Source organism: Equus caballus, chromosome 10 (genome assembly GCF_041296265.1).
Source record: "Equus caballus isolate H_3958 breed thoroughbred chromosome 10, TB-T2T, whole genome shotgun sequence".
NCBI classification, from domain to species: Eukaryota; Metazoa; Chordata; class Mammalia; order Perissodactyla; family Equidae; genus Equus; species Equus caballus.
This window is the reverse complement of record NC_091693.1, coordinates 62,686,357-62,711,071: the sequence shown is the minus strand read 5'-3', so window position 1 is coordinate 62,711,071 and position 24,715 is coordinate 62,686,357. Positions and strand designations below refer to the sequence as shown.

At 39.0% G+C, this 24,715-nt stretch overlaps 1 protein-coding gene across 1 annotated transcript in view; it reads right to left on the bottom strand.

Annotated features, from left to right (window-relative positions):
* The window catches only part of LIN28B (lin-28 homolog B), a 151,247-nt gene extending 143,302 nt beyond the window's left edge, over positions 1–7,945 (bottom strand). The window contains exons 1-2 of the mRNA XM_070223617.1: positions 7,784–7,945; positions 7,423–7,491 (exon numbers count right to left, since the gene is read on the bottom strand). The gene's annotated coding sequence lies outside the window, so the exon portion shown is untranslated. The remainder of the gene's footprint in view (positions 1–7,422; positions 7,492–7,783) is intronic.
* Positions 7,946–24,715: the final 16,770 nt, after the last annotated feature.

The following is a 24,715-nucleotide window of genomic DNA, read 5'->3' as shown; positions in this document are numbered from 1 at the left end:
CCTATGTTCATCGCAGCATTATTTACAATAGCCAAGATGTGGAACCAGCCTACATGCCCAGAAACTGATGATTGGATAAAGAAGATGTGGTATATATACACAATGGAATACTACTCAGCCATAAAAAAAGACAAAATTGGCCCATTCACAACAACGTGGATGGACCTCGAGGGTATTATGTTAAGCGAAATAAGTCAGTCAGAGAAAGACGAACTCTATATGACTCCACTCATAGGTGGAAATTAGTATACTGATAAGGAGATCTGATCGGTGGTTACCAGGGAAAAGGGGGGGAGGGGGGAGGGCACAGAGGGGGAAGTGGTGTACCCACAACAGGACTAACAAAAATGTACAACTGAAATCTCACAAGGTTGTAATCTATCATAACGTTAATAAAAAAAAAAAAAAAAGTTTATAAAGCAAGCACTGTCACCCAAATTGTAAGGTATCTATTGAACTCTCCCTCACCTATAGAAATGTCAAAGAGAAAAATGAAAAATGGGCTGAGAGTTTAACATTTGTAAAAATTATGACAACTTGTGCCTGCCTCTGGAGCTGGCAAAACTGCTGCAGTTTGACAGCACACTCTGTCAGTAAGGCTGTGGGTAAACCACTACTTTCATACACTGCTGTGGGAGTGCACACGGGGCATAACGTTTAGAAAGGGCAATTTGGTGAAATCTATTTAAATTATCAATAAACCCTATGACCTAGAATCCCTCTTCTGGGAAAGTGTCTGACAGATATAAGTGCTCACATAGCAAATTATGTGTGTACTAGGATTGAACATTTTTATCGTAATGAAAGAATGGAAGTAACCTGTGTCCATCCACAGGGGCTGGGTTAATAAACAAACAATGGCACATTGATACAGTGAATGTAAAATCTCTCTGTATACTTAATACGGAAAGGACTCCAGAATACATTGTTAAATATAAGAAGCTGCATGGCAAACACCACACATGCTGCCTTTGTGTTTAAAAGAGAGGCGATAATGAGAATATATATATTTATATTTGTTGTTATTTGCATATAGAAACACTCGAAGGATACACAAAAAATGAAACAGTTGCCGATTGGGGGACAGATAGGGAGATCAGAGTGGATGGGAACAGAAAGTCGGGGAAGACATAATATATGCTTGTTATGTAGTTTTGATATTTGAACCATGGGAGTATACTACATATTCAAAAATTTTTTAATAAAAACAGTAAAGTATAACAAATTATTAATGCTACTTCTATGGAAAACACTGTTAAAAACCTTTCCATTTTTTGAAAACTCGATTGTTAAAAAAGATGATCTTCAAAAAATGCCACAATGAAGCAAATGTGGCAAAATTTTGATGTGTTGAATCTCAATAATAGGTATATGGTAGTTTATCATACTAGTCTCTCCAATTTTATCTGTTTGAACATTTTCTTATTTTTAATGTTCTCTTAATCAGAATTTATAAAATCTCATGAGTTATCTGAAAATTCAATAAATTTCTGAAAAATTAGATGTCACTTAAAAATTGTTAATGTCTAAAATGCCAAACTTTGGGTGAGTCTGCCTAATTCAGGGCTTTAAGGCAGTTGACTAGAAATAGCCAGTAAAGCCTCCTCTGAGTGGGTAGTCTGGTCACATAAAATGACCAGGAGAAAAGGAATACTTGACAGGAAGGTGATTTATTATTATAGTTCATAGCCTACATTGATCTGTAGACCCCAACTTTTTTTATTCGAACTTGCTCATCTACCTCCAACTTCTGAAAACGTCATTGTTCCTGTCTAAACTTTCTATTTTACTTGTACTTTAAATTAATAGAGCCATGATGTTAAAATTTTATGTTGGCACCCCATCAGTAAAAAAAAATTGGAGCACGCACTTCCAATATATATGTATTCATTTATTTACAGGTTTTGTGCATGTACTTGTGTACTAATACATTTTGTACATTGTAAACCATGTACAAAGTAGAAATTTAAAATAATGAGATAAAAATCAAATTGTAACTATGGATTTCTCATTCTTCATTGGATTGTCTTCTGTGCTCATCCTATTTGGAGACCAGTGGATTTGAGCATCCAGGCCGGATGCTGGGGACAGCACACAGCCCTAATACTGCCCCGCTATCGCTTAAGGGCACTATTAAAACAGAAACTATACAGATTAGTAGGAAATTTATCTCCATTCCCTTAGTTCTGGAAAACTAAGATTCAAGACTTAATGATAGCACATCAGTAGCATCATTTTCATATGCTACAGTGTAATATTAATTTAGCCTCACGAAGACAGATGTTTTTGCTTGCTTTTACTCTTTAGAGTAGGTACACAATAAATAATCATAGAATAGATTGAATAAATGAATACTTGCACTACTTTCATCCAATTCTCCCACACTTTTGAGGCAGAAAGGATATATTTATTATTATAGCCACCAGAGGGTCAGAAATCCAAGGTCTTGCAATATTTTAAAAAGCAGCTACATTTTCACCTCATGCATGAGATGAAACGTAAGAGTTTGAAAACCTTTGGCTAACTAAAAATTGACCTTGAAGCAGAAGCCAAATTAAACAAAAACCGACTTCTTGGGGCTGGCCCCATGGCGGAGTGGTTAAGTTCGCGTGCTCCGCTTCAGTGGCCCAGGTTTCACTGGTTCAGATCCTGGGCACTGACTTGGCACTGCTCATCAGGCCACACTGACGCAGCATCCCACATGCCACAATTAGAAGGACCCACAACTAAAATATACAACTATATACTGGGGGGTATTTGGGGAGAAAAAGCAGGGGAAAAAATGGTTTTAGCCTCTAAGGGGATTAAGATATCTCAGGGCAAACATGAAATCAAGGATGTGACACCCAAAAATCCTTTCATTAGGATGAGATGTCTCAAGAAAAAGAGTGTAAGATATGGCTCTTTCAACCCATCCACCATTAGAGAGAGACATGAGAGAACTAATTCAAATCAAAATAAACTGTGGATATTGTTAATAGCACGTGGAATCAATAACAGGCTTGTTATCATGTAGAAAAGCCTATATTCTAGGAGAGTTATACTGCCAAAGGCATTACCAACCTGGTGTAAAATTGCATGAAAATGTTCTAGACTTTCAACTTCTCTTAAGCTCATAAGAATCTACACAGAGAGAGAGTTGAGAAACATGTGCAGCCCCGAAGGAAGGCATATTCTCCAACAACCACTTCTGATGTGGTCAAAGAAGTAATGGAAAAGGAAGAATCGTCCGGGGTAGGGGTGGGGGAGCCTCAGGGGGAGAGAGGGGGGCAGAAGCTGTGAGAGCAACAAACAAATGAGCTCCTTTTAAGGAGCAACATCAGGACCTTATCAAGGAAGATTTCCCCATACCTGGGTTGGGGACCTCACAGCATCCGCCCAGCAGAATTCCCAAATTGCTTTAGATGAGTGACTACTGTGTGTCTTTCATTCTTCTCCCTTTTAGAATGAGAGTGTAGATTGCAGTGTCAGTTCTGCCATTATACATTGAGTGTGTTCAGGCCGTGGGAGACAGATATCTTCCCTCTTTGGTTCATATGTATTGGAATCAAGGTTATTCACATAGGCACCCAATGAGGAGACCACTGTGAATCAGTCAAAGATCCAGAATTTTGAGCTTCATTTCATAACTGGATGGGATTTGGGGGTTGTCTCCCTTGGGAAGGAGGTTACAGATTCTGTGTCTAGGAAGAAGAGACACATGGCTATGTGGTGACAAGAAGGGTGGACTATAGAAGATACTTCCCCAACATCCACATCTCCTCTTCTGGCTACAAGGAAGTCTCACCTACAGTTGGGCATGGCCATATGACTAGTTCTAGCCAATGGATTAGAGATGGAGATGACAAATGTCTCTTCCTGGCTAGAACATTTCGTTGCCAGTGTAAGAACCCTCAGTGTCTCCTCTGCTGTTGTGACCAGTGATTTTCCAGCTGGTGGAGCCTCCATCAACCTGAGTCCTAAAGTGAGAACTATGTGGAGCAGAGCCTGCATCAACATAAAATTGACATATAGCAAGAAAAAGATTTAAAACTTCTTGGTTATGCTACTGATCTATGGGAGTTGTTCTCATTATTTCCACAGCATAACCTGGTTTACTGTGACTGACACAGCATTCAATATGGTAATTGGTAGTGTCAGTATGTTTATTAGTGATTTCTACCTGAAATATTTGCAGTCCATGTTAATAGATTTTAGGTTTCAGAAAAATGGTAAGATCTCTCTTCCTGAAATTAACAGGAATGTCAAAAATGAAAATATCCCAAGACCAACTTTTCAATGATCTTAGATAGAACTTTAATAGAAGTTGAAGTTTGAAGGAATAGAGTACCAAAAGTGGCAAACCTGACGACTAAGTCCAACCCTAGATAAAAGTATAAAGAAGGCAAATGTATCTCCCAACTCTGTGGTAGAGTCTACGCAAAACTGGCTGCAATAATTCCCCTCCCTATTTCTATGCTCTTGGGTTGCCCCCATACACACTGACTTTGAGCTTGTCCCTGACGTATTTTGGATAATGGGACAGAAGAGATACAAGCACAGGCTTGACAAGTACCTATGCACTGGGGCTTGCTCTCTCGCTGCTTTTTGGAACCAAGACTGCTCTGTGCAGAAGTTCGGACTTGGGGAGGATGAGAGAATGTGTGGTGCAAAGATGAACTGTTCCAGCTGAAGTGCCCTCTAGATCAACCAACAGGCCAACTGCTACCCCAGTGAGTAAGGCCATCCAAGATCTAGCCACAAGTCAAGCCAGTCTAGACCAGAAGAATCACCCAGCTAAACCAAAGATATATGAGAAATAGTGTTTTGAAGTTTAAAGCCACTACAGTTTGGGTGGTTTGTAAAAGAGCAAAAGTTAGTTGATGTGAATTCCTACCCTCAGACCCTCTGCCAGCTTCTATTAGATGATGTCTCCAGGTTGTGGGAAGCTACTCACAAACTCTAGAGAAGTGGGTCAAGGCATTTTTCCATGGTCTCTGGGTTACCCTTCCATTTTCATCCAGACCCACCTTCTCTCTGATGAGAGCTAACCTGGTAAATAAACTCATTTTGCACATATAATCACAAGCCAGCATTTTTTTTTTAAAGATTGGTACCTGAGCTAACAACTGTTGCCAATCTTCTTTTTTTTTCCCCCCTGCTTTTTTCTCTCCAAGTCCCCCCAGTACACAATTGTATATTTCAGCTGTGGGTCCTTCTAGTTGTGGCATGTGGGACGCCGCCTCAACATGGCCCAATGAGCGGTGCCATGTCCGTGCCCAGGATCCGAACCCTGGGCCACCAAAGCGGAGTGCGCAAACCCAACCACTCAGCCATGGGGCCAGCCGTGCAAGCTAGTATTTTTTATGTGGCTTCTCACACAATTTTTCCTATCTTTGCTTTCTAACCAGGACACTTGGGGAAGAATTTCCAGGACAGGCAAATTTGTTCTGAGCCACTCTCACGGTGGGAGGGTCAGAAGTGGTATTTGGGGAGCATAGATGAAGAATACTTTGCTGATCATGCCCATATTCTTTACCTAAGATTATTACTGACTTACTGGCAACTGAATAAAAAGGTTAAGGAATGACACACAAATAAAAATAAATTCAGGAACTTCTATTTTTTGACAGTTTTCCTTTCAATAAGGTTACTCAGAACTTTAAATATAAATTATAAGAGGTACTGAGGCAATACAATTCAAGGTTCTGTTGTATGGTCATTGTTTAATCTGGAAGAGGATTGCCTGGCATCATCTACTTTTAGCTTTGTCAGAAACACAACATGTGAAACAATATATTGCAAATAATTTTTTAATTTTTTTTTAAACTAAAAACCTCCTTCAGGGTTGTAGGTGGTGATGGGCATGAAGGAGATATTTCTGCTAAGATTTAGAGCCTATTTTCATGTTTTAAATACTAGATTCTCCCCCAATAAAAGTTCAGAGGGCTCAAGGATTGTCCATAAAAATAGATCTGTTGAAAAAAGAAAGATATTAGATTATTTCATTGCAACATATTTTGAAATGTCAAAGAAGGAAAAGAAAAGATGCTTCAAAACTTTGCATATTCACACAGAGCTTTTTTGGTTATTTAGCTTGAACATAGATTATATTAAACACTTTTTTTTTGTAATTATAGAATTGATTGGTGAAGAATTCCAAACTGACGATCTGCCCAGGGTCATTTCTTCCACTAATTTTACCTTCGTAACTGAAACTGCTGTGCTTTCAGCCCTACAGATCAAGCCATGGAAAGATAAGGTCAAGTACAAATGGTACTTGGTATTTAAGAAAGGCATGAACAACAGGCTCAATTTATGGGACAGAATAAAAATATTGTGATAGCCATCTTAATTTCCATTTATTAGAACACAGCATAATGGATGTTAACCTGGGGCAAGTGGCAGACCAGTCTTAAGCAGTCAGAAAATCTATTCAGAAGTAAATCCAGCTGAATACCAGAATGTATTCGTTGTGATCTGATGGAGTGGATAGAAGTTATATTGTAATTCATTTGGATAGTGGGAAATACCTTCTAAAATAGAAAAGAAGAATTAATGTGTTGGATTCTTACTAAGTGTCAGACTCTGTTCTAAGTGTTTGTGTACACCATCTCATTCATATCTCATAAACCTATGAAGTGAGCATCATCACTTCTCTTTACAGAGGAGGAAATCTGAGGCTACTCACCTCATGTTTCTCAAAGAGCTTTCTGCAGATCGTCCACATCAAGATCACCTAGAGAGCTTAAGAGAAGTTTAAATTCCTGGACCTCAATTCAAATCCTCTGAATCATGATTTCTGGGTCACTTATAAGAGAACCAATGAACTAAATTATACAAAAGTTATGAAATATGTGAAAGTTTTCTCTTTTGGTGGGTAGGTGTTAAAAGTCATCAGTTAATCCACCTCTGTTTATGACAAAGTTCCTTAGTGCCCTGTATCTGTACCTCTAATTATGTTTCTATAAGTGGCAAATTACTAACTTTTTACCTGCAAATAAAGGCAGCATAGTAAAGAGGAAAGAAATCAATGTTCTAGACTGTAGCATCTACATAGTCTCTTCCTCAACAGGCTATAATGAAGGACACCAAAAGCAGTTGTTAGTGCCATTCTTATCGCTTGTAGTTATTCTAAAAATATCTCCTTGTTTTTATTTTACTTTCCTATTTCGGTCTCACTTTTCTACCTACTTTCTTATTGTGCACCAGTTTTCTTCTTGCCTTGGATTTGTCACTAGTTGCTAGGGATGCTTAAAGAGACATTAAATAACACTCCCTTTTCCTGTTCCCAGTTCTAAACCAATTAAGATGTATACAAAGAAGCGAGACAGATGGAGATTAGAACAAAAAAGCTAGATTGAAAACTAGGGCTTAGATCAACAACCAATCAAGCTTCCTAATACTTCTCACCAAGTCTAGTCCTTGGAGTGACCCACTTACCTGAAATCACTGCTTCAAACCTGTCAAATCCAGAGTGGTAACAGGGACAAGAAGCTTCCAGCCGTGTTTCTAGAAGACAGTTTTAAGTTGGGTATGGATATCAGTACATTTGTATTGGGACACATTTAGAATATATATATATATACATATATATATATGAAAAGGCAACTATTACTATAAAATGGGGACCTCATAAAATTTAGTCAACTTCAATTCCAGGGGCTGGGTGCTAGGCCTGGTAGAATGATTGTGGGAGAAGCATTTACCTCTGACTACTGTCTTATGTCCATGCCCTCCCTCCCAATGATAATCTACAGGAACAGAAATAGAGTGATGCCATACAGATTCCTATCAGATTCACCTTGCTTGAAAGTTCACCTTGCTTGAAGAGATTCAATAAATCTTGTAGAATCATGATTAATTATATGAATTAATAATGTTAAATCATCCACTAGGAATTAATATATGGTTCAAGAAGTCACATAGTGATTCTTAGAAATGCAGATGCCGAGGCCCCAGTGACAATCCTCTGTGACTCTGAGTTGGGATTTTGAGAAAAACAGAGCCAGGGACATCTCTGCTCTCTCCTGGTATACCTGGTGACATCATAATAAAGCAAGTAGGGATTTCCCCAAAGGTGGAAGGCTATTGAGCCTGATTTTTTTTTGTAGCCCATGTAGCAGAAAGTTCTAGTCGGAGGAGTGTGATACAGTCTATGGCACTGGTGATGACAGTGGTGGCAATAGCAGCTGTGAAAGAGGGTCAATCAGCTTGAGGAGGTAGAGCTTCCTGAAATGGTATACAAAGATGAATAAGACTGCCCTGTTCTCATGGAATTTATAATTTATTATATAAAGAAGATGGGAACAACTTATTTCAAGAATAGAAATAAGAAAAGTGACAACAGCCATGACATTTATCATGCTTGCTATATTCCAGGTGCTATGTAATACAGTTGATCTTTACCACAAAATCATATATTATTAATATAATCCTTATATTTTATAAATGCATAAACTGAGATTTGGGCAGGGGAGGAGGTAGGTGTTAAATAGATTGCTCATGGACACACAGAAAGTAGATCCTTAAGCTAGGGAAACTATGCAAAGTATCATGAAAATGAAACCCAGTAGATCAGGTGGAAAGAAAGACTTAACTGGGAGATGCTTAAGTATGGTTGCTGCCAACACCGCTTTCTCAATAGACCAGTACCTTGCCTAGAACACCACGAGCCCTTGTTGAGTTTTTTTGTGTGTGAATAACCATAATGAACTTAACCTGATTTTAGGGGAAGGAAGTACCAGGAGTCACATTTTGTGATTTGTGATTTGAGTCCATGTTTTCCTCTGTTACTCTTCTGGTCTGAAGAGAGAGACAGACAGGAGAGGGTTTAGCAGGCAAGTTTCAGAACAGAGGAAAGCCAAGTCTGACAAGGGAGAGAATTGCCAAGAATTCAGGTCCCAGTGATTACCGTGGATTCAGGCATAGATAGCGAGGACAATTGGAATATGCATGTAATTAGCTAGAGCTAATTAGTTAACAGCAGACTTTCAGTCTAAACTCTAAAACCCTAAAGTTACAAAGCAGCTGAAACAGCTAAAGTAAGGCTTTAGATGTTGAAACTGTTCCCAAAGTATAACATGGAAACTGAAGCAGCAAACATAATTGAGAACAGGTCCAAAATACCGGAAGTAGGAGATTTCCATTTTTCTCAAAGACAGCAAGGAAAACCAAAGATTAAGTCATGGATAAAAGTTAAGATTCGCTCTGAAAGTAATGTGACTTGTACCTAAAATTATGTTTTTTATATCACTTTTTGTACATTTTTTTACGTTGTAGAGTGAACAGCTAATTTATAGTATTATCTTAATAAACGGTTATTTATTTAGATTTAAATATTTACTTCTCAAACGTACAGAGCTAACTTCTTCTGGAGCTCAAAGGATTGTCATAAATAGCTTCCAGCTAGGAGACTGTGATTCTGGGTCCTGATGGAGCAACTTAATGCTATTTTATATGAGGAACCACAAGAAGTATCTGATGGATGGGAGATGGAAAGAGTCAGCGAGTGACATTGGTTACACAAAGCTCAAAGCAGGTTACAAATTTTTCTCTTAGCTTAGAGTCCCGGGACTCCTTGGAGAAAGCTTTGGGATTGTAGGGCAAAGAGTGGAGATGAAATCCACTGAACTTCTATGGAGGATGGGGGTAGGGATTAATGCATCAGGGAGCGCAACAATTCACCACATAGCAAAAGAGAGGTTCTTATTGATCATCAGGGAAAGGATATTCTTTTCAGTCTATTTTTTTCCATTCAGATTTGATGAATTCTAGTTATTTGTCCTCAAGTTCACTGCTTCTGTCCCGTCATCTCCAGTCCACAATTGAGCCCATCCAGTGATTTTGTTGCTTTGCTTATTGTATTTTTCAGTTTTTTATTTTCTATTTGGTTCTTTTTTTTAACTTCTGTCTCTTTGCTGAGATTTTCTGTTTTCATTTGCTTCAAGAGAATTCATAATTGTTTGTTGAAGCATTTTTATGATGGCTGTTCTACAATCCATGTCAGATAATTCCCACATCTGATTAATGTCAGTGTTGGTGTCATTTCATTGTCTTTTCTCATTCAAGTGTCACTTCATTCAAGTCTTTTCTCATTTTCCTGGCTCTTAGTATGACAGGTGATTCTATGTTGCATCCTGGACATTTGGGCTGTTGTGTTAGGAAGTTTTAGGTCCTATTTAAATGTTCTGTCATAGCAGGCAGTCACTCTGTTTAGGATTAGCATGCAGGTCCTAGTCTACTTGTAGACTGTGGTTCCAATGACAATGTAATTTTCAGAGCTTTTGCTGTGCTATTTTGGTCTGCTTGGTTTTTCTAGTGCCACTAAGCTTCCCACTGATACCTGCTGGTGCCACCTGTGGGGACGAAAGGCACCCCCCTTCCCCCTTCCCTGACCTGTGCCTATAGGCGGGGAAAGGAAGTCTTCCGCCCACAGGGATAAAGAGTAGTTCCCTGTGGCCACTTGTTGCCAGAGGAGCTTCCACTCTCTCTCCCTTGCCAGTGTCACTTAGCCTGCTTGGTGCTGTTAGTGGGACTCCTGTCCCATCAGGGGAGGGAGAGCCTACCTGGGCATCTTCTGCCACAAGATTGGGGTTCGGGAGACATGGGGTCTGGGTTGCCCTCTGTTGCTGGGTGAGGAGGATCATAAGATACCTGGCTACTGCGTTGTTCCTCCAGTCTTGGGTCCCTAAGCCAGTCTGCTTTTCCCTTTTCACCTTTCAAAATCCTCCTATGATTGCCTCTTTCATTATTTCCAGGATTTATAGCTGTACTTAGGAGTAAGGAGAGATAAGTCTAGGCCATCTTGTCTGGACTGGAAGCCCACCAGAAAGGAGATTTTTAAAGGCAGTGTTGTCATGTAAATACTCTCTAGCCAAACCTTAAGGGAATTGGAACATTCACTGAACAGATATTATTAAACATTTACTATGTGCCAGGAAGTGTCCTGGAGATGTGGAAATGAACAATAGATTTCATGCCTGCCCTCATGGAGGGGAGTTTTCAGTAGAGTGAATAATCATTTAGTAGTAAGTGTTATATTTGGAGACCAAAAAGGTATCATTTAAAAAAGAACACTTTGTCAGTTCTCTGTCTTCCTCTCTGGGGTCAGTACAAAAAAGACCAGGAGTACATTGTGGCTGGAGATGCAAAGAAGTGTGCCTACATCAGGACAATACTGAAAACAGTAGCCCAGAAAGCATTGCCAAGGAACTCAGTCCTGCAATGTTTATCAAAGAAGAGCATGAGCCACTTGGGCTAGGCAAGGGAACAGACTTGGGACCCCAGTCCTGATAGTAAATAGAAGCTCAAGCCAATTCTCATCGCCTCCCAGAACCATACTGAGCAGAGATGTAGGGAATGGTAGGATTAGCCCAAGGGTTGTTTGGACAATAATAGGACATGTGAACGTGAGACAAGTGGGGCTGTGTTTCACACCACTAAGAAGAAGCAGGATTGGGACTAAAATATTATTTATGATATTGATTCGTAGAACAATGTTTTAATCTCACAACTCACTCTGCTATAGTGATGCTCTATCTGCAAAACAAACCCATGGGGCAGTTAGCGTAAAATGAACAGTTGATTCAGAGTGGTGTGGAGATGCTCAAATTCCTTAGACTCCGGTTTCTGTAGGGTTCCCCAAGGGCTTAGAACTCGTACGCTCCTACTTAGCTGAACAGTGACTTGGAAGGGGTCTGAAGAATAATTAGTGCATCAAGAGGAAGTTGTCTGGTTCAAGTTATAATATCTGTGTGGGTGCACCTGAACATCTATACTACCATCACCATCACATAGAAACACCTAGGATGGTGTTTAAAGGACTTGTGATTGATGCCTGTGGTCCACTGAACATGATAATTGGGGAAATCAGAGCACTTCTATAAATGCAAAAGCACTTCCAGCATCCTCAAACATTGTAACATTTCTGAAGTCAGTCAATTAATTCAATAAGAAGCTCTAGACTCCTTTTCCTTCAATATTTTCTTCAATTTGACGTTTAGGTTTTATTGACTGCAGTTTTCATCGTATTTCAATAAAGTTAGTGCACTTCCTCCATCTATGTACTTGTTCTAGTATATTTATCTTCATTTGGAAAAATTTTTATTACCATTACTTCTCTTTTTTTTTAAAGATTGGCACCTGAGCTAACAACTGTTGCCAATCTTTTTTTTTGCTTTCTGCTTTTTCTCCCCCAATCCCCACAGTATCTAGTTGTATATTTTAATTGTGGGTCCTTCTAATTGTGGCATGTGGGGCACCACCTCAGCGTGGCTTGATGAGCAGTGCCATGTCCGTGCCCAGAATACTAACCAGCGAAACCCTGGGTCGCTGAGGCAGAGCCTGTGAACTTAAGCACTTGGCTACGGGGCCGGCCCCTACCATTACTTCTTTAATCGTAATTCTATCCACTTTTTCTACAAAGCATTTTCTTATTATTTACATATGTCCATTCCACATTTAAATTTCCAATGTACTAAAATGCTATTTGCTGCAATATCAAAGCTGATTAATTTTTTTCAACATTAATCTTAAGTTATTGAAATGAAACAAACTTCTTGAAAAAATTAGATCATGATAGAGTACATAACATAATAAGTAGAATTCTTAGAGTTAAGAGTTTAGTAAATGCTGTTCAAAAGCACTTCCCTATTTGAGGTCATTTTATAGTGTTGTGGGAACTAAGTCAAGGTAACAAGGTGCCCATTTTGAAGATGCAAGGCTGAAAGCATGGGAGGCAGTGAGAAAGGCAAAAACTAAGCCGCTTGGAGCCCAATCCCCCAATGGAGATGGTCAGTTGCAATAGACCCTGTGGCCACAAGCTACCATTTAAAAAATTCTTTAATCTGGCTCCTTAATCAGGGTGAGAGGGTTCTGAAGGGTAAGAGAGAGGGGATTCTATATTAGGAACCAAATTTGCAGCAGAGGAACAAAGATGATTGGGTAGAGAAAAAGATGACGCAAAAAAAAAAAAAAAAAAAGAAAGAAAGAAAGAAAAAAGAGAAGAAAATGGTTAACAAACTATGGGGTGTCATATCAACCTGATTTTTCACCAAACCATATGACTCACTCAAATAGAGAATAAACCAGCACCCAAGGATATCCCGCTGAATAAGAAAAATAAAATGTTTTTTCATAATTTGGCATAGCCGGACAGTGCTGGAGAGTAACATAAAGTCCTAACACTTGGCTACTTACAGCCACATGTTTTTTACCACCACTATCCCACCCCCTTAGGCAACTAGGGGACTGTTTATAAAATTAAAAGCATCAAAATGGAATCTCCAGCTCACATTCTAAGGTAGGGATTTTAATGGTCCCCAAATGAATAAATAAAGGCATTAAGACAATTCCACCACGCTGTGTTTGGCAAATAGCAGGAGACACGCATATAGGACCTGTACAGAAATGCTAGAACAAAACCAAAATGGAATAAAGGAAGTAAATTATAGATGAAGAGCACACTTTGGAAGAACAAAGTTTTACATAATTCCTTTGGTTCTCAAAGAGATTAAAGAAAATATGGACTCTACAAAACAAGAAAAGACATGTCAAACAACCCTAACTCTATCTCTAACCCTCCATGTAGTCTCTACTAAAACAAACAGAAGCACTTCAAAAATTTTTTGCTTCATCTTTAAGAGATAAATGAAAATAAATGATAAAGTTATGTAGGAAAGGACTAGCCATACACATTGAGCTCATTTAAACACAGAATTAAGCTTCAATAACGCTAGTAATTATGGTTAGAAAGCAGAATATAAATCTTATTATTGAGAGAGAATATTAGTGTGTAATAATAATTTAATAGTCTAAAACGAAATTCTCAGAGCATGTAAACAAAAATTTGAAGTTGGAGAAAATGGAAAGCAATATTAGTACCTTATTTTACTTCTCTGTCATAAGGCACATTCAATAGAAATGTTAATTCTGTGATGTGATTTTACTGTTTTTATGTTTGAATAAGAATAGAAACCATTTTCATTTCCTTAAAACTAAGTTTGGGTGGTGCAAGAAGCAGGGGGTATTTAATTAGCCTCATGGGTTTGTTACAGAACCTCAGATATGGAAGAGATCTCTGAGGCTACCTATGAAAGTATCTATCTACTGGCCTAACAAATTCTATTGTTTTATTTCAGACTGTGATCAAAATGATGCCAGTCAGCTGAGCCAAGTGTGTACATTCCTCACTCAACCCAGACAGCTTAATAATGGTTCATTAAGCAGCTAATTAGACTTGCATTACTCTCAGCCACAGGCTCACAGACCCCGCCCAGTGAACACACCTTTGGCATGCTCCTTGCTCTTGATGCATCTTACTTTGTTTTGCTATTCAGAAGCAGCCCAAGAAGGATTTTTCTGTTCTAGGGAAAAAAAGAAAAAGAAAAATTTTTGTATTTTAAGCAGCTTATTAGTGCACTCATTTTTATTTGTTTTGATGAACATGTTTCAAAAGAGGAGCATTAGAGAATTTAGTGATTCCATGGCTTAAATCTAAAAGGAGAAACTGATGACAGTTGCTGGGTAGGTGGCAAGAAGCTACATGGGAAGGTGCATGTGCATGATCATAATGTGTGGTTCTTTTGTGAAGAAGAAGGTCCTGCCTTCATGACCTGAAGAAAATCCCAAACACATAAATTCAAAGTCCACTTATTTGGTTCTTGAGATGACAGGGTATTGCCTGTGCAGAATCCTAACATGCAAAATTTTGTCCTGTTCCTATTTTGGCAAGAGGCCAGTTCATGGACCTCCAGGGCTTGCAAAACGATCACTTAAAATGAGACTTTTATTCTTGTTATCAGAATTGTCACCATAATTGAGTTTACTCTATTATTTTCTGAATATATTATTTTACATATTTCAAGTAAACATTTCATGCAATTTCCAATTTTCTTGTGTCATAGATAATAATCTTAAAAATAAATTAGAAATTAAATCGACATCAGAGCCTTTGGCAGGCTTACAGTTCATAAGTGCTGACATCTAGTGGTTGTTGCTACTCTTTGATAAAATACTATCCAGCTGGTCCATTCTGCAGGCTCTATCGTAATGAGTGGGTTAAAAAGTACTTACTTCAAAATTGAGGTAATTTTATTCTCCTTATAAAACTCTATGCATTTCAAATACTTTGATTAAAAAGAATCATTCTGAAACCTTGAAATTAAACGCAGGATTTTCTAACCTTTTTTCCCCCTGCAAGTATGCCACTCACAAGTGCAGTGCTTTCCCATCACAACATCCTTCCGTATGTAGTGATTTTCAAGAGGGGCATGGAAGAGAGGTGGGAAGTCCTAGGGCACAGGTAAGGAGTTTCCCAAACCCCTTGAAACTTACTAGTTTTAGGGCCCTGCCCGTGGCCAAGTGGTTGAAGTTCTACACGCTCTGCTTCGGTGGCCCGGCCGGGTTCATGGGTTCACATCCCGAGTGTAGACCTACTCCACACACCAACCACACTGTGGAGGTGTCCCAAAAAAATAGAGGAAGATTGGCACAGATCTTAGCTCAGGGTGAATCTTCCTCAGCAAAAAAAGAAAGAAAGAAAAAAGAAACTTACTAGTTTTAAGTTTTTCTTTAGTGTCTGCTTATGAATGTGGATAGCATCACCAGATGGTCATGATGCTTAAATTCACTGGGATTTCCTGGAAGTTTAGATCTAGTACTATTTTGGTGATTACGAAGAATGCTTAGAATGAAAACATACGCTAATTAGGCATGTGCTATTTGCAGACTAGCCCTAGGGACACAAAATGAATTATTTTGAACCTCAATATTGAGAGATGTTAAGGTAAAGGAAACAAATGTGTCATGAAATGATTGTAATTTAGCATGATAGGTAGAATCTTTGAACTGTGGTAAAGATTGAAAAGCACAAAGGAGGCAATTATTGGAGAGATGGAGAAAAATTTTACATAGGCGTGATCTGTAAACCAGGTTTTGAAGATTATTTTTTAATTATCTGGGTGACAAAAGAGAGGCATTCCTCACAGTCATTTATTCATTAGCCATTCAGTAAAAATTGAGTACCTACCATATGCCTAGTGGGGTACAGCATGTGCAAAGGCTAGAGATAGAAATGGTATTTTAGAGTATTGCTAAAGCAGAAAATAGAAGAAATTGGGGGAGCAGTAGGAAATGAAGGTGTGTGCTTTGGAAAGATAAATCTGAGTTCAAATCCCATACCCACCAAACTTACTTAGTTTATAAACTTAACCAAGTAACATAAGCTCACTAAATATCATTTCTCCCATCCATACAATGCAAGAAAGCCTGTTTCACAGGTTATTGGGAAAGTTAAATGAACTAATAGATGTGAAAGTTCCTGGCATGGAATAAGGTTAGTTAAAAGGTTAGTTATTGTATCCATCAGCTTTTGCTGCATGATAAACAACCACAAAAATCTTTGTGGTTTACAATAATTAGCATTTATTTTCATGCTCATTGGTCTGGAGGTCAACCACATATGAACTGATCTAGGCTGGGTGTGACTGAGGCACTCTGCTTCAGGCTGTGGGTCCAGCCCACATATGTCATTCTAGGCTCAGGCTGTAGGGACAAAGGCTACCAGGTTATGTTCTTCTTATAGTGATGGCAGAAGCACAAGCCCAAATGTGCAAGCTCCTTTCAAGCCTCTGCTCATATCACATTCCTAACATCCCATTGGCCAAAGCAACCACATGGCCAAGTCAAAAGTCAAAGGGCAGGAAGGCACCCTGTGCCTCCATGGAGCCATGAGGGGCATGGATGTGTCATACTACCAATAGGAATAAGATTTTGAAAGTGATTTATTTTGTTGTATTTCTTTTATTGCAAAAAGCTTATATATCATCCTAGGGAGCTTGGACTTAATCCTGCAGGTAATGGGAAGACACCTGGTCAAATCTGTGAGTTTAGAAAGCTTCTGATGCCATGGGAAGTAGAACTGAAGAGGAATAAGACTTAAATCAGAAATACCAGTTGCAGTAATTTCTTAGTCCAGAGATAACAAAGGCCTGAGATGGAAATGTGCCTTGGCCTGCAGAAAGGCAGGAGACTCTATTGAATATAGAGAAGAGAGTAGTGCGGTAGCTTAAATCCTGAGTCTGAATCTTGAAGAATTTATTAATTTAATTTTATTTATTTTGTTTTTAAAAATTATTGAATAAATCTGACCAGAGCAATTCTCCTTAAGACCATGGAATTCAGACTTGATAAACTGGAGTAATCCTAAATTACATAAAATAATCTCTTTGTCCGATAGATGTAGAAAGTGCAGCTAAAGCAAAGGTGTGCTAGAGGCAGGTTATACTGGCTCGTGAGAGCTAGTTGTTAAATTTTCAGGAATTTTGTGAGCCAGTTGATTTACACATCCATTATTAAAATTTAAATTGTGTTAACTTATAATGAAATAAATTATACTAAAAATAAAGGTAATCGTTTCTGCTTCTAGCCAAGATGAAGTAACAAGAAATGGATTTACTTGTCCACCTGAAAAAAAAGTTTTAAAAACTCAGACAAAATGTATGAAACAACAGTTTTCTGGACACTGGACATCTGGTAGCAAAAGACAGTGAGATGAGAAACAAACGAGGGAAACCCTACAATTGTCTCCAGTTTACTGACTTGAGAAAGGTTCTAGGCCATGGAGCAGAGTGGGAGAACGTAGGCAGAGCCCAGGACTCCCTGAGTTGAGGAGACGGAGCTTAGAGTCCAGGAAGACCAAGGCCACTAGAGTTCTCAGGACGAAATACCAGAGAGGAGAGAGTTGCAGAGAGAGAGCAGCTCAGAGCTCTGTGAAGGGTCCCTCTGGAGTAGTCTGCAGAGTACTGATCAGCACATGCATATAAGGAAGTCACCTGAGGTGGAAAAAGATAATCCTATCTGAAAGGATTAGAGGAGCTAGGACTCTGCCCACACACGATCTGAGATACTGTCTGTCACCACCAGCTGGAAAAACTCAGAATTGCGGTAAACTACTGAGAAGGGTGTTGCCTCAGTAGTGGGGAATAATTAACTCCAGACTAAATACTGCTCTGGCCCCACTTCAAAAAAGTGAAAATTGAGACCCAAAAGGAACAAACTGTTTTCAAGTAGCTTAACTACATCTCAGAAAAAGCTCAAGAAAATTTAGAGGAGTACGAAAATATGCAGCACTCAACAAGTAAAATTCACAATATCCAGCCCAAGATTACCATGAATGCAAAGAAACTGGAAAACAGGAGCTATGAGAAGAAAAGTCAATCCTTTAAAACCAACTCAGAACAGATACAGAAGTTACGATTAGCAGAAAAACAGTTATTTATTTTAACTACTATATTCTATGTGTTCTAACATTTAAGTAGAAACATGGAGGATATAAAAAAAGACCCACATAGAATTTCTAGAAATGAGAGCTGCAGTGTCTGAGATGAAAAAATATACTAGATTGGATTAATAGCTAATTAGACATTGCAGAAGATTGGTGAACTTGAATACATAGCAATAGAAATGGTCCATAATGAAACCCAAAGAGTAAAAAAATTTTTTTTAATGACAAGAGCATCACTGAACTTTATGATAGAAACAACCCAAACATCCATCAACAGGTGGACAAATTATGGTATATTCATACAATAGAATACTGCTCAGCAATAAAAAGGAGTAAACTATTGATATACACAACAATAAGGATGAATTTCAAAATAATTAGGCTGTGAAAGAAGCAGGACAACAAAAGGGTACATACTGTATGATTCTACCTATATAAAGTTCTATAAAATCCAAACTACTCTGTAGTGACAGAAGGCAGATCAGCGGTTGCCTGAGGGCTAGAGTAAGGACAGGAGGGGATTACAAAAGGGCACAAGGAAACTTTTGGGGGTGATGGATACGTTTACCATCTTGTTTTTGTTGATGGTTTCACAGGTGCACATGTAGGTAAAAAGTTATCAAATTAGGGGCTGGCCCAGTGGTGTAGTGGTTGAGTTCTCATGCTCCACTTTGATGGCCTGGTGTTCACGGGTTCGGATCCCAGGTGCAGACCCAGCACCACTCATCAGGCCACACTCTGGTTATGTCCCACATAAAAAATGGAGAAAGATTGGTGATGTTAGCTCAGGGCCAATCTTCCTCACACCCACACACACAAAAATCAAATTGTACACTTTAAATATGCACTATTTATTATATGTCAGTTATACCTCAATTAAAAAAACAAACTCTGACTCACAGTGGTAATTCAATAAAATTTAGCTATTATGAAAATCACACAAGCACACAAGTAAGAAATACTCAGAACTCCTCATTTCCTAATTATTTTACTACAGTTTACTATCATCTATGTTCTTGAGGTTATTTGCATTTATTGTATCTATATGGTGGCAATACTATATGATGGTGTGTCACTTCACATCTCTTCACAACTCCATGTTCACTGACATCATGCTGGTACCTTGAAATAGGTCACGTTTGGAATATTTACATAATGGAAATTGGCAAATACCACATGGCCACTCCCATCACACACATTTCCCCCGCCCTCCCCCCACCCCACTTACCACCCCCTCCCCCAGCCCCCGCCAATCCCAAGAGCCTGTTGTTAGCTAGTTAGAGAGACAGGTCTAAAACCAAGTGCCCTGTATCTAAATCCAGTGATCCTTTCACTAAACCATGCTACCCATCTCACCAGCGTAACTAGAAACTGCCCAGAGACACGCTGGGGAGGGGGAGACAAGCAGAGACTGAAAGGGCCCTTTCCTCCTGCCTTCCAGCCTGAGGAGCAGCCCTAGTTAAGACTGTGAGGCATAAGACACTTTCCCCATTGTTCCTCTCATTTTCATTTCTTCACTACCCGCACCACTCCCTTTCCATCTCCTTTTCTCCTGATAACAGAACAGATCTGCTCTCAGAGAGCAGTGCTTAACAAAAAGGAATACATTATTTATGGTGTCATTTCAGCAATCAATTAAAATGACACCTCTTTTAGCAAGGGTTCTTCCTAACACCTCTCTGATTATAACATGTGAATATGGTAACTATATTTCTGCCCCCAAATCAGGCATATAGTTTGAAGATGAAATTTGTGCATTTCCATGGTTTATGAACACCATGGGAAGAATATCCGAAATCTGGATTTTACCACAAAGTCCACGTAAGCTGAATTCCTCAGTCGTCACCAGCCTTTGGGTTCAATTGGAGTCAAATATGTGGTCAATCACGTTTTAACTTCCTGCTCCCACCTGCTATCACAGGACCTCCAGGCTTCCTCTAAATTCCCAGGTCATGTCTCACATCAGCTTAGGAAGCCCACTCATATGCTCTGGAATTCAGGTCCACCTAGCTATTATGCCACCCCAGAACAAAAGCCCCTGGAAGTAGTCCCTGACTTTGTGGCCCACATCCATCACAGTATTGAATCTATTGAAGATGCCATCTTTCGTTATTTTCAGAGCTGCCAAATCTGGAGGTGCTGAAGCAGCCCTGCATTTTCTGAAGCTATTGTTGATGATGCCACATTATGTTGTCCTGTGAGAAGACAAGTGGAGAATGCCTCTCTTCCTTGCTAATGTCAAGTTGTGTCTTCTTGGCTCCTAAAGTTCCATATAAAGTGTTACTTGGAATTCTTTTTGTAACTTCTATTTCTGGAGGGTTCCAACGGGAATTAATGGAGCTGAGCTGGGGGACGAATATCCAAGACACATAACATACTATTTTTTCTAAAGCTTCTGATGCATGGTTGGGGGAAATGTATAGGTGTGAGAGATGGCAGGGAAAAAAAGAAATGAGGAAACCACATTAAGAGTCAGGTCCAGGGGCCAGCCCTGTGGCATAGTGGTTAAATTTGGTTTGCTCTGCCTCAGTGGCCCAGATTCGCAGGTTCTGATCCTGGGCATGGACCTACACCACTCATCGGCCACACTGTGGTGGTGACCCACATAAAAAATAGAGGAGGATTGGCACAGAAGTTGGCTATGGGTGAATCTTCCTCAAGCAAAAAAGAGGGAGATTGGTAATGGATGTTAGCTCAGGGAGAATCTTCTTCATAAAAACAAAAAAAAAGTGAGGTCCAGTTGTAGCTAAATGCTGGTTTTGACTCAATAGGGGCCACTACATTCAATCATGTGAATAACCTTTGATTTTTCCTATGGTGGTATAAACTGGTCTTATTTCAATTCTCTGACTTAATTCTCAACACAGAGATGAGATGTCTGGGCAGCTCTTATAGAAGTGGTCTTTGGTTGCCTAAAGAAATTAAAACAAGTGTTCAATCAGATCATATTGCCTAATAACTTAGCTTTCTTTTTTTATTTAACCAATGATCCTTCTCATTCCACCACTGAATCTGGTATTTTTAGTTTTGCAGGATAAAGATTGAGAAGAGTGTGTTTGAAAGGCGGGGAGAAGTGCAAAGTAAAGAACCTCTCCTTTTCCTTCTTTTAGATTACGTTAGCATTAACGGAGGTACAGATACTAGCATGTGAAATCAATTTTACAAAGAGAAAAATGAGGCACTGAGGGGTTAAATGTCTTAGCTTCTCAAAGCCCTTAAAGGTAGAAATGAACTAAGGGTCTGTGTCCCTTGACTCCTAGATCAGCGAACCCTCTGTGTTGGCTGCTTCACTTGTCACCTTATATTATCTACTCAAATCATAGAGTCCAACCTGCTGATAAATGTCATGGAGGAACATCTTTATGTTAATTCTTATACTTCTTCATGACTGCAGCCCATGCAGTTGTGGAGAATTCTAGTGTTCAGAGCCTTCCTACAATGGTTTTAGGGAAATCATGAAAGCCTTACAGAATGGTAGAGAATCTTTTGACAAATCATAACCTTCTAGGAGTGAAGTTTTGTTGGAGAGCGTGTTTTTACATCTCTCCTAATTTTCCAGAGGGAGATGACTGGACAATTTATTTACAATTTAAAACTCTGAAGGTTTAAAACTGTACTTTAAGTTCTAAAGTCGCAGAAGCAATTGAATGACTTAGCTCAGGCAGGGAGTTTGTAGGGCTCGGTTCTAATATTAGACAAATCAGTTCACTCATCTCTAGCTGACCTATTTGTTCATCCATCCAAGTCATTACCCTAATCCCTCTATAACTTCTGTCTTCTGTAAGGTAATTAGCACATATGGGATCCATTTGTTGCAGGCTTGTCACCTCCCTGACAACAAGTTTAATCTACATACATACATTTATGAAAAACTTCCTCCCCTAAGAGGAGCAGCTGATTGATTAAACAGAAACGGGTAAAGTGTACCTTGGCAATGGTTGTCAGGCAAGTGTGGAACCATCTTCACTCCAGACATGAGTACTGCTCTATAATGCGACACTGGAGACCTCATTGCTACATTAGTGGGTATGTCCAGTACCTTATGGGGTGGGAGGTGATGATTGCAGAAAACTAGTTAACTAGATGGCTGTGTAATGACCATTTCTTCTCATCCAATTATGCTCTCTTAGCTCCCTTATATGTCTTTTGAAATTATATATGAAAGCTGTGTTCTACAAAAATAGGAGCTGTAAACTAGAGGAAATATGTGTGTTTATATGTATTTATTATATATATATACATATTTTATATATTCATTATTGCCTATGTAAACACACACATGTATTTTATGTATTTCCTATGTATAAATATACACACAAAACTACGCATACAGATTTTTTCCACATAGTATAGAAGGAAAGTTTTCTTCTCTTGAATTGTTGCTTGATCAGCTCTGATATGAGGAAGCAAATCAAGGAGGATAGTGAATACTCCACTTAAGTTTGTCAGCAGTCTTTCTTATCAGTTTACTCCTATAGACATCATTGCTTGTATGGAATGGACAAACTCTATCCTTTTCCAAGGGACAAATTAATTCCAGTTGTCCAAAAAAACTCAGGAAATGTAGACGACATGGCCATACCAATCCTTTGAAAAAAACAAGAGTACATCTTCTTTAGAAAGTTATTTATTTTCCCTGGATTCATTGACGTGCCCTCACCCCACTACTTTCTTTAGGCCAAACAACTCTAATCTGCTTCTAACCTCTTTCCTTGCAGAAGCTGGCAAACTACGTCCTATGGGTAAAATCTGGCTCATAGTCTGTTTAAACTAAGAATGCTTTTTACATCTTTAAAATTGTCTTTGAAAAAAAGGAGAATATTTGATGGAGAAGAATATGTGGTCCACAAAGCCCTGAAAATATTTACTATCTGGCACTTTACAGAAGAAATTTCCTGATCCCTATTCTAGGAGTTGGCTCAAAGCTCCTAAGTATAGCATCTGCAGGAGGAAAATCATTATGGTCCAGGCTTGGCCCTTGATATTCCTAGATATTAGGCAAGACCTGAATGTGATTTAAGCAGGAGTATAGTTTCTTGTATGTCTCTGAACAGAGAATGAGTCTCTTAGCTAGGAAGGTATCCTATAACCAACAAAGCACAAATTTTTAAAAAAGTACACACGGAGCCTGGAAGAAGTTTGAGGACATCCACATAGTCAGTCACACCATACCAAACCCATTGTTGAGGTCAACGAAGAGACTTATGTTAATGCCAGATGACATTTTCATCCGTGATAATTATGCTGGTGATGCAGCAAACTGAAGTAGATGTATGGTCCTCCACTACTTCTGCTTGCTTATTTGCCAAACTTCTATTTACAGTTTCTTCCCACTAAGTTGGCAGCATTGTCAGTCTCTGAGAGAGGAGTCTTTAATGTTAAGAATCTTACTCACTGTACTCTGGGTTTCTGTCTTCTAATGAGGTTTTTCTTTACTTAAAATATTTAAAAAAGAGTGTAAGGATTCTCTTCTTGCCCTTAAGAGGTGACTTTCTTCTCGAATGGAAAAAACTTCTCTTGATACTATGTTTACTTGTCTGTTTCTCCCAATTGTGTTGGCATCCCTTTATCTATTTTGGATAAAATCAAGATAAAAGTTTTTCTCAACTTATATGCACATACACACACACACACACAGAGTTGTGGCTTTCTTCCTAAAGGAGGTCCATATAAAGTCACTTTAAAATTAAATACCTAAGATGAGGATGGGAATTATCATGTCAGTACTTATCAATTTTCCCTTTCCCAACTCGATTTCCTTTCCACAGCCTCACTCCTCTTTTCATTCTGTTTGCTTTATCTTCTCTTGGCTAGTGCAAAAGAATTGGTAGTGAATTAAGGTATCTGCTTCCAAATGTCAAGACCACCTAAGTCACAGGTATAATCAATAGCATCCAGTCAATCCTGTCCATGTCTGTGAGCAGCGCAAATCTGTTAGCTTTTATCTGTCCACACCAGGATTACTGCTTAAAACCATTATCTCACTATTGTTGGCATGCATTGAGCACTTGTGGATTTTAATCGACTTAAATTGAATTGAATTTAGATAAAAGGGCAGGAAGACCTTATTCAAGTTGTACTGTTGTGTGGACCTTCTTGCCTGCTTCTTTACTTAAAAGTGCTGTTTCTAGTCCTCAAGTCTGAATGCCTCCCCTTTTCTATTTTAGTCAGCCTCAGTTTGTACCCCATTCCTTCCTTTTGTCTTCAGATTTGACTTTTCCTTTCTTTGACTGTGATTCTTGGATATCTGTCTTTGGATCTTAAGACATTTACCGTGCTTCTGCCTGGGCTCTGTAGATGCTAGATTGTAGGTGCCTGGCCTCTGCAGTTGGCCTCTGAACCATGTCTGTGCCTTTGCTCTAGCCACTCCTGATAGACAGTAACAGATGTCTTTTTGTAGGAGCAAACTGTCTACCGCAGGGTTGGTAAGGGAGGTGAGGGCGCATGTAT